Raw genomic sequence first — 11,578 nt, forward strand, 5'->3', positions numbered from 1 at the left:
GGCTGAATAATATTCCATTGTGTGGTTATACTACATACACAAAAAAATGAAATCTACATACAAATATTTCTCATTTAATTAAAGTATTCAACAAAATAACAAATTGAACCCAGGAATATATAAAAATAATTATATACCAGGAGCAGTTTCTTCCAACTACGCAAGGTTTATTCAGTACTTGAATATCAATGTAATCCATTATATTAACAGGCTAAAGAAAACAACTCACATATCAATTCATGCTGAAAAAGCACTTGAGAAAATTCAACACCCATATGCAAATTTCAATAAAGCCATTTTTTTAAAGTCTTAGTAAACTAAGAATAGAAGGTGACTATTATTTTGTTAAGGATTTCCCCGTCTATATTCATAAGGAATGCTTTTCTCTAGTTTTATGTTTTGTGTGTGATGTGCTTGGAAACGTTTGGCATCCAGTTAATACTGGTACCATAAAATAAAGTTGGAACTGCTCCCTCCTATTTTTTGAAGAATTTATATAGAATTGATATTAATTCTTCTTTAAATGACTGGTAGGATTCACCAGTTAAGTGATGTGATCCTGGGCTTCTCATTATGGGGATAAATTTTATTGAGATATAATTCACATACCATAAAATCCAACCTTATAAAGCGTACAACTGTGAATTAGTATGTTTACAGAGTTGTGCAACCATCACCACAATTAATTTTAGAATATATTCATCTCCCTTAAAAGAAAGTCCATGCCAATTGGTATTCTCCTGCCCACCCCATCCCCTCATCCCTATGCAATCAATATTCTACTTTGTAGTTCTATGTTTTTGTCAATTATGGACATTTCATATAAATGGAATCATAAAATATTTGGTCCTTTGTGACTGGCTTCTTTCACATAGCATAATGTTGTTAAGGTTCATCCATGTTGTGTCATGTGCTGAGAAACTTCACTGCTTTTAACATTTGAATAATATTCCATTATATGGATATGTCACATTTTGTTTATATATTCATCAGTTGATGGACATTAGGTTGTTACCACTTTTGGGCTACTATCAGTAATGCTGCTACGAACATTCATGTACAAGTTTTTGTGCGAACACATGTTTTCAATTCTCTTGGGTATATACCTACAAGTGGAATTCCTCTATGTTAATTCTATGCTTAACCTTTTGAGGTTTTGTTTTATACAGAGGTTACACCATTTTCCAACCCTACCAGCAATGTATGAGGATTCTAATTTCTTCATATCCTCATCAACATTTCTGTCTTTTTCATTATAGCCATACTGATGTGTGTGAAGTGGAACCTCACTGTTGTTTTGATTTGTATTTCTCTAATGACTGAGGATGTTGAGCAATTTTCAAGTGCTTATTGGCCATTTATCTATCTTCTTTGGAGAAATGTCTACTCAAATCCGTTGTCCATTTTTAAATTGGCTCATATGTCTTTTTACTTTGAGTTGTAAGAACTCTTACACTCATGTAAGAGTTCATATATTCTGGATACTAGACTCATCAAATATATGACACAAATATTTTCTCCTTTTGTGAATTTATTTTTCACTTTATTGATAGTGTCATTTGAAGCAACTTTTTAAAATTTTTGATGAAGTATACTTTATCTCTATTTCCTTTTGTTGCTTGTAAGTATCATATATTTTTTAAAATGGCCTAATCTGAGTACAGGAAGATGTACACCTATGCTTTCTTATCATAATTTTATAGTTCTAGCTCTTACATATAGGTCTCTGATACACTTTGAGTTAATTTTTACATATGGTATGAGACAGGGGTCCAGTTGTTCCAGCAAGATTTGTTGACAAAACTGGTTTTTTCCATTGAATTGTCTTAGCACACCTATCGAAAGTCAAATGACCATAGGTGTACTGATTTATTTCTGTACTCTCAATTTTATTTCATTAATCTATATACCTATCTTCATGCCAGTATCACACTGCTCTAATTACTGTAGCTTTGTAGTAAGTCATGAAATAGGGAAATGTGAGTCCTTCAACTTTGTTGCTCTTTTTCCAAGATTCTTTTGGCTATTCTGGGTCCCTTGAATTTTCATATGAATTTTAAGTTTAGATTATTAATGTTGGAGAAAAAAAAGAAGCTGGAATTTGGATTGGTATTGAATTGAATTTGTAGATTATTCTGGAAAGTATTATCATTTTAAAAATATTAAGCCCTCTAATCCATAAACATGGAATGTCTTTCCATTTATTTAATTTCATTCAAAGATATTTTGTAATTTTCAGTATACAAGACATGCATTTCTTTGGTTAAATTTATTGTTAAGTATTTTATTCGTTTTGATGTTATTCTAAGTAAAGTTATTAATTTATTTTTGGATTGTTCATTGCTAGCGTATAAAATTTAACTGATTTTTTACACTGATCATGTTTCCTGAAATGTTTCTGAATTCATTTATTAGTTCTAATTGTGTGTGGGGGTGTATATAAGAAATACAATATATATATATATTTACTTCTTTCCATCCAATCTGGACATTTTTATTTCTGTTTGTTTGTTTCAGCTTTAATGAGGTATACTTCACAAATAAAAATTATATATATTTAAGGCATACAATTTGATGTTTATATATATATATACACACACACACATTGTGAAATTATCACCACAATCAAGCTAATTTAACATATCCATCATCTAATATAATTACTTTTTTATGTGTGTGGTGAGAACACCTCTTAGCAAATTTCATGTTTACAATACAGTATTGCTAACTATAGTCTTCATGCCGTACATTAGTTCTCTAAGACTTATTTATCTTGCATAACTGAAACTTTGTACCCTTTTCCCAGCTCCCTATTTCCCCCTTACCCTAGCCCCTGGCAACCACCATACTATTCTCTGCTTCTATGACTTTGACTATTTTAGATTCCATATTGCATTAGACAGGGTTCTTCAGAGAAACAGAATCAATAACATGGATATAGACATAGATATAAATAAGAGGAGACTTACAGGAATTGGCCAACGTGATTAAGGAGGCCAAGAAATCCCAAGATCTGCCACTGCAAGCTGGAGAACCAGGAAAGGTCATGGTGTAATTCAGTCTGAGTCCAAAGGCCTGACATTTGGGGGACAGATGGTGTAAGTTCCAGTCTGAGTCTATAAAGGCCCAAGAACTAGGAATGCCTGTGTACAAGGGCAGGAGAAGATGGATGTCCAAGGTCAAGTAAAGAGAGTAAATTTGCCCTTCTGCCTGGTTGTTCTATTCAGGCTTTCAATGGATTGGATGATGTCCACCCACATTAGTGAGGGTGATCCTCTTTACTCAATCTACCAATTCAAATGTTAATCTCTTCTGGGAACACCCTGTTAAAAAAGAAACAATAGGCTTCAAATGGAGTCACCTGTGCTAAGCCCCACATCAGCAAACCAAGACTTAATACCTAATCTAATTGCAATTTCAGCCTCTCCCAAGAATGTGACCTGTAACAAGTCAATCTGGAATTACCTGGTCAGCACCAGTGAGGTAATCCACTCGATAGACCATTTTTGTCCCCCATAGGAAGGTGATTTTGCCTGAGACAGTCCACTCTTGGCTAGAAACTTCCTTTTCCTGTCCCCTTCTGTCTATAAAAGCCTTCCATTTGGTGCAGCTCCTCAGAGCTCCTTTCTGTTTGCTAGATGAGATGCTGCTTGATTCATGAATCTTTGAAAAGGTACAATTAGATCTTCAGATTTACTCAGTTGAATTTTATTTTTTAACAACCCTCACAGACATACCCAGAAATAATGTTTTACCAGCTTTCTGGACAGCCCTTAGCCCAATCATGTTGACACATAAAATTAACTATCATAACTCCGCCCCTTGTCAGCTTGGTACCCATACATATCTCCTTAAACCATACTGGATCTCCAAATAAAGACAATAACAAGGTCATAGTTCCAACTGACATGATACAGCTATCCTACAAACAACTGAAAATGCACTAATCCCTTCCCCAGAAGAGGAGGAAGAGTACTTGAGTGATGCTTACTCTTCTCCTGATATCCTATAACTTAAATACTATGATGTAAAATTAGCAATACTCAATTACTGATGTAAAGTCAATACAGCTTATCTTATATGATGAGAATAATAAAGGAAATAAAACAAAAATATTTGCTTAGTTTATGTATATATACACACACAAACACATGTATAACAAAATGAGGAAATACTCATGACAATTATAGTCCTCATTTCTGTAACTGGTGGTGTGATTGTAGCTGGTATTTATAATTACCTTCTTCTACTACACATCCTGTATTCCCTTTGCCTTCAGCAAGCACCTCAGCTGGTCATTGTTCTTTAGCTGGCAGAGTAACCCTAACTTTCACTCCTGAAGGGTCTGGCCCATTAGTAGTCTTGCTTGGATTGGTTTGTTGTAGTTTTCCATTGACTTTGACCACAAGGCATGGTAATACTAAGAGATGCCCTAAGGCATCTCCTGTATTCCAGACACACTCTTCCTCACTTCCACCATGTAGTAGTAGTCCAATTTCTCCTTGATAGTCAGGATCAATCACCCTAGATAACACCATAACTCCTTTTTTTGCCTGTTGATTCAGAGGCATGAAGAGCCCAAAGTGGCAGGGTGGCAGTCTTAACTTCCAGTTCAATGGAATCATTGTTATGTCTCCTGATAGAAGCTTTCCTCCCTCTGACACTAAGAGACCTCTAGGCCAGCAGAAAATAAAGTCATGAAAACAGGAAGCTAGTGGGTCAACTATGGATAATAGTGACTGGTGCACTTTCATTTCCACCTGCTTGATTCCTGGTCCTGTAAATCCTGGCTACTTGAGAAACAGCACCATATAGTGGATACTAATTAAGTGCATATACAGCTTTCTGGAAAAACTTGCCCCAGCCCTGCAAGGTACTGCCACCTAGCTGGTGCTGTAACTAAATCTTCAAAAGGTCATACCACTGTTCTATTAAGCAAGCTGCTTTAGGATGGTGGGAGACATGGTAAGACCAGTGAATTCCATGAGCTTGGGTCCACCGTCACACTTCTTTTATTGTAAAGGGTTGCTCTTGATCAGAAGCAATGCTCTGTGAAATATCATGACGGGGGAATAAGACATTCTATTAAGTCCACAGATGGTAGTTTTGGAAAAAGCACTGCATGCAGGGAAGGCAAATCTATATCCAGAGTAAGTGTCTATTCCAATAAGGACAAACACTGCCTTCCATGATGGGAGCAGTCCAGTGCAATCAACCTGCCACCAGCTAGCTAGTTGATCATGCTAGGGAATGGTGCCATATCAGGGGCTCAGTGTTGGTTTCCACTGCTGGCAGATTGGGCACTCAGCAGTGGCTGTAGCCAGGTCAGCCTTGGTGAATGGAAGTCCATGTTGCTGAGCCCAGGTATAACCACCATCTCTGCCACCATGGCCACTTTGTTCATGAACCCATTGCGCAATGACAGGGGTGGCTAGCAAAAGAGGCTGAATGGTACCGACAGAATGGGTCATCCTATCCACTTGATTATTAAAATCTTCCTCTTCTGAGGTCACCTTTTGGTGAGCATTCACATGGGACACAAATATTTTCATGTCTTTTTCGCATTAAGAGAAGTCTATCTACATACCTCTTCCCTAAATTTCTTTGTCACCAATTTTTAAGTCATGTTCCTTCCAAGTCCCAGACCATCCATCCAAACCGTTGGCCACAGCCCATGAATTGGTATATAATCACACATCTGGTCATTTTTCCTTCCAAGCAAAGTGAACAACCAGGTGCACTGCCTGAAGTTCTGCCCACCAAGAGGACTCCCCTTCACCACTGTCCTTCAGGGATGTCCCAGAGAGGCGCTGTAATGCTGCAGCTGTCCACTTCCAGATGGTGCCTGCATATCTTGTAAAACCATCTGTAAACCAGGCCCAAGTCTTTTCTTTCTCTGTCAACTGATTGTAGGAACTCCCAATGAGGCCACAAGTACAGGCTGGGAAAGAGAAGGCAGTGTAGCAGGAGTGGGGACCATAGGCATTTGGGCCACTTCTTCAGGTAATTTACCTGTGCCTTTAGGGCCTACCCAGGCCTGATCATATATATACTACTTTCATTTGATGATGGAGTGTTGCTGTGCATGCCCAACTTTATGGCTTGGTGGGTCAGATAACACCCAGTTCATGAGGGGCAGCTCAGGTTTGATGGTAACTTTGTTGCCCATGGTCAAGTGTTTAGTCTCTAAGGCCCAGTTGGAAGCCAAGAACTGATTCGCAAAAGGAGAGTAGTTATCTACAGATGAGGGCAGGGCGTTGCTCCAAAATCCTAAGGGTCTATGCTGTAATTCATCCCACGGGGGCTTGCCAAAGGCTCCAAACACTAACTCGATCTGACACTGCCACTTCAAGCACCACTGGATCTGCTGGATCATGTAGCCCAAGTGGCACAACAGCTTGCACAGAAGCCCAAACCTGTTTCAGAGCCTTCTCTTGTTCTGGATCTCACTCAAAACTATCAACTTTTCAGGTCACTCAGTAAATGGGCTAGAATAACACACCCAAATGAAGAATATGTTGCCACCAAATCCAAAGAGACCAGTTAAGCATTGTGCTTCTTTCTTGGTTGTAGGAGGGGTCAAATACAACAACCTATCCTTCACCTTAGAAGAGGTGTCTCGATATGCCCCATACCACTGGATCCCTAGAAATTTCACTGAGGTAGAAGGTCTCTGAATTTTAGTTGGGTTTATTTCCCACCCTCTGACATGCAACTGTTTCACCAATAAGTCTAGATTAGTTGCTACTTCTCACTCACTAGGTCCAATCAGAATAATGTCATCAATGTAATGGATCATTGTGATACCTCGTGAAAGGGAAAGGCAATCAAGATTTCTGTGAACTAAATTAAGACACGGAACTGGAGAGTTGATATACTTCCGATGTAGGACAGTGAAGGAATATTGCTGGCCTTTCCAGCTGAAAGCAGATTGCTTCTGGTGGGCCTTATGGACAGATATGGAGAAAAAGATCATTTGCCAGATCAACAGCTGCATAGCAGGTACCAGATGATGTGTTAATTTGCTCAAGCAATGAAACCACATTTGGTACAGCACCTGCAATTGGAATTACTACCTGGTTAAGCTTGTGATAATCCACTGTCATTCTCCAAGATCCATCTGTCTTCTACATTGGTCAAATAGAGTTGAAGGGGGATGTGGTGGAAATCACCACCCCTGCATCTTCCAAGTCCTTGATGGTAGCACTAATCTCTGCAATCCCTCCAGGAATGTGGTATTATTTTTTATTATTACTTTTGTAGGTTGAGGAAATTATAATGGCTTCCATTTGGCCTTTCCCACCATAACAGCCCACACTCAACAGATCAGGGAAACAATGTGGGGATTCTTCCAGCTGCTATATGTATCTATTCCAATTATGCATTCTGGAATGAAGGAAATAACCACAGGATGGATTTGGGGAGCTACTACACTCACTGTGAGGTACACCTGAGCTAAAACTCCATTGATTACCTGACCTTAATAAGCCCCTACTCTGACTGGAGGGCCACAGTGGTGCTTCAGGTCTCCTAGAATCAGTGCTAGTTCAGATCCAGTGGCCAGTAGTCCCCGAAATGTCTGATTATTTCCTTTTTCTCAATGTACAGTTACTCTGGTAAAAGGCTGCAGGTCCCTTTGGGAGAAACATTAACAGTATAAATTTTCACTAGTGTACTGGGATCCTTCTTCAAGGGGACCCAACCCCCCCTTCATTCAAGGGGTTCTAAGTCTACAAACTGTCTTAAGTCTTGGAATTGATCAAGGGGCTGTGACTCTCTGTTTTTATGATTTGAGTTAGATTTTTGTTCACTTGATCTAGAACTTTTCTGCTTATACAGATCAAGTGAAAATCTAGTAGGCTTCCTATTTATTTCACTTTTTAGAACACCATAATTAACTAGCCAGCACCATAAGTCTGCATGAATCTGACTATTCTGACTGCTGCTTTGTCTCTGCTGTCCATTATGGTAACCACACCCACATTCCCTTTGGTGATTGAATGCTGCCACTTGGCCCCTGCCATGTCAGGATCAAATTACTCCTACTGCATTTAGGTTTTTCCATTGAGTGGCTGCAGTTCCCACGGTAATGTCTCACTTACAGAGATGAGCAATCATGGAGATCTTCAAGGATGCTAGGACTCCACTCACCAAATTATTTCTCAAAGTATTGGTGAAAGGTATGTCTTCTAGACCAGCGGTCCCCAACCTTTTTGGCACCAGGGACCGGTTTTGTGGAAGACAAGTTTTCCACGGATGGGGTTGGGGGGGATGGTTCAGGCGGTAATGTGAGCGATGGAGAGCCGCAGATGAAGCTCTGCTTGCCCGCCTGCCGCTCACCTCCTGCTGTGTGGCCTGGTTCCTAATGGGCTGTGGACAGATACTGGTCCAAGGCCCGGGGGTTGGGGACCCCTGTTCTAGACACTCCCAGTGTGGATGAGTAGGTCTTAAATGACAAATCCACTCTAACATTCCAATCTTTCTAAATCTCTGAACCCTTCCTCTACATTAAACCAAAGGAGGTCAGGCATTTCCAATTCACATACTGTGGGAAATTTTTTGTCCACGTTTCAGTCAGATAACCAACCAAACAACTAGAGGCCTTTCTAACTTCCTCAGCTACATTAAATGCAGAATCTCTGCTTAGTGAGCTGTTAGAGGAGGTAATTGAGAGGATGTGAGCACTGGTTGACCCACGACCTGGCCCAGGAAATCAGAGGCTCCTTACCCCCCTCTGCTGACCTTGGGATGTGCGTTCTGTTCATGTGTTGTTGAGACTATCTGGACTGTGTATGTGACTGACCCCCATTAAGGCAGGTTGATGCGGAGAACTACTCATCTTGCGACCACCCAAGACAAGCCTCATATATAGGTTCCGTTGTTTATTAAAACCACAATCTACCAATCTGGAGTGCTCTGCCTCTTTCTTTGGTCTCTCCTTGCCCTCTGTTAAATGGGGGCTAGTTTTGAATATCACCCAGGGAACTCCCAAGAATTGCAAACCAACAATTGGCAAGCCAGCCAGAGGTGGAAGAAATGGGTCTTGGGAAAGAGGCATCCATAGGGGAAATCCTGAGTTGGCCACTGACCTCTTTGTGGGCAGGGGTGGTGCATAGTTAGATGTCTGTGGACTGTTGCATGACTACAGGGATATCCCAAAAACGCTGGCTGGTTTAATGTGTTTGAGGAACCACACACAGTGCACTGCAGCAAAGAAGGGAAACAAATGGCTGCAACAGTGGGTTGGTCTCTACTGTTGGCACTTCATCTGGCCACTGATGCCCAACTAGAAGCTGAAGCTCAAGTTAGACAGCTGGAAGAAGAGCTGAGGGTAGAGAAGGATGTGTGATTGTTCACTGCTCTGCTAGCTTTGGGGCAGAGCAGGATAATAAGTTGAAGACAATAGCATGCCCGTTTTGAAAAGCTAGGAGGGCACAAGCTGTTGCAGATTAAGGTCTGAGACAAAGCCTGAGACACTAAGACGTGGAATCCCTGGGAAAGTGAGGAGAACAAAGGGGAGAGTGTTGTGGTTATTGACAATGAAACAGACGTAGTGCCATACACCATCTGACCCCTAATGCAAATGAAAAATTTAAATAGTAATTACCCAGATTTCTGATAATAGAGAAATATACCCCAAAACTCCTAAGAGAAAAACTTGCATTCTTTCTCTGCCCATTGAAGTTGTAAATCTTATAATGTCTTTGAAATGTAAATACCCCAGGAGCTAACTAAAACACTGCCCAGGATTGCTCGAGACTGGAGGGGGAAAAAGGCAGAAGAGGCTTTTTAAAACACATACTGCTACAGAAGCTCCCTTGCCCAAAATCAGTCCACAGCCTCTATATGATTATAGGTCAAGGGCAAATACAAATCTTAAAAGTCTTCTCCACAAATATTAGTAAAAAGCTTTATCCATTTGAGTGGCTAATCTTAACTTGTTCTGTCTGCGAGTCACATTTGGATTCAACTATTATTTATAAACTAGCGAGTTTTGTATTGCTGTACCTGATTCATGGCTAAAATTTTGAAATGAAAGCTATATGGTCTCTGTTTGTGTCTGTCTGTATGCTTTTGTATGTCTATTTTTACCTGTTATATATGATATATTTCTACATCCGAATGGTATTGTCAAAATTAATTTATAAAAGAGCTCTATTTAATTGGTAAAGGAAAAAAAGCTTTAATATCAATAGTGTACTTAGGTAAAACTATAATTAAATTTTCTTTCATCTTTGAGAAGAACAAAGTTTCCTTGAACTATTGGTTTGTTCTTGATAAGATTATGAAAAGTTTTTCTTTACCTTTTAAGTAATCTTCCTAGAAAACAAAGATTCTGTGTTTTATCAAAATAATTTTCTGTGCTTCATGTTGTCTTTATCAGTTCTTTCATTACTTAAGAAAACTGAGTCTTCTCTGTTAAAAGAGCTAAGATTTTTTATGACTATGTAACTTTCTGATTTTGCCTTCAAAGTCCTTAATTGCCACTTTGGCTAAGTAGATAACTAAATATTATTTCACAGTGACCTATTATCCTATTTAAGCAAGTCTTTTAAAACCTTTTTTGATATTTTTGACAAACTTCCCCAAAATCAAATTCTAAATGAAGTCTTTTTGACTTCAAACTAACTTCGGGATTTTCCAGAGGGTCCCTGGAACATCTGAAAGATTTGTCCTCTCTCCTGATAAAAGAGAGATATTAGGGACTTCCCTGGTGGCGCAGTGGTTAAGAATCTGCCCGCCAATGCAGGGGACAAGGGTTCAATCCCTGGTCCAGGAAGATCCCACATGCTGCAGAGCAACTAAGCCCGTGCGCCACAACTACTGAGCCTGCACTCTAGAGCCCATGAGCCACAACTACTGAGCCCACGTGCCTAGAGCCTGAGTTCTGCAACAAGAGAAGCCACCGCAATGAGAAGCCTGCGCACTGCAACAAAGAGCAGCCCCGATTGCCGCAACTAGAGGAAGCCCGCGTGCAGCAACAAAGACCCAATGCAGCCAAAAATAAAGAAAGAGAGAGAGAGAGAGAGAGAGAGAGATTAAGCTAATTAGACTTATTTGATGTGTTAAATTTGATATGTTAAATTACTCTACTGACCACAGTAGAGACCAGCCCACTGCAGAAGCCATTTGTTTTCTTTGTTTGCCACAGTGCACTATGTGTAGTTTCCAAACAAGCGTGTCAAACCAGCCAGCATTTTCAGGAGGCCCCTGTACTCAAGCAGTGATCCACAAGCATCTAATATATGGACCACCCCTGGCCACACAGAAGTCGTGACCAACTCAAGATACCTCTTTTCCCTCACAGATGCCTCTTTACCAAGACCCATTTCTCAGGTCTCCTGGCCGGCTCAGCAACTGTTGGTTCAAAAACTGGCCCCCATACACAGAGGGCAAGGAGACACTGAAGAAAGAGATAGAGCACTCCAAATTGGTAGGTAGCAGTTCTAATAAACAACGAAACTTACATACAAAGCTTGTCTTGGGCAGCTGCAAGATGAGTAAATCTCTGCACCAGTCCACCAGAATGTTAAAAGTTTATATAGAGGCATTAACTAGGTTCAGTCACATACACAGT

General features: G+C 40.0%; 1 pseudogene; it reads right to left on the bottom strand.

The window, feature by feature from the left end:
• Positions 1-4,184: 4,184 nt before the first annotated feature.
• On the bottom strand, positions 4,185-10,017 carry LOC118888324 (annotated as a pseudogene).
• Between the last annotated feature and the right edge of the window lie 1,561 nt (positions 10,018-11,578).

This window comes from Balaenoptera musculus, chromosome X (genome assembly GCF_009873245.2).
Source record: "Balaenoptera musculus isolate JJ_BM4_2016_0621 chromosome X, mBalMus1.pri.v3, whole genome shotgun sequence".
Lineage (NCBI taxonomy): Eukaryota > Metazoa > Chordata > Mammalia > Artiodactyla > Balaenopteridae > Balaenoptera > Balaenoptera musculus.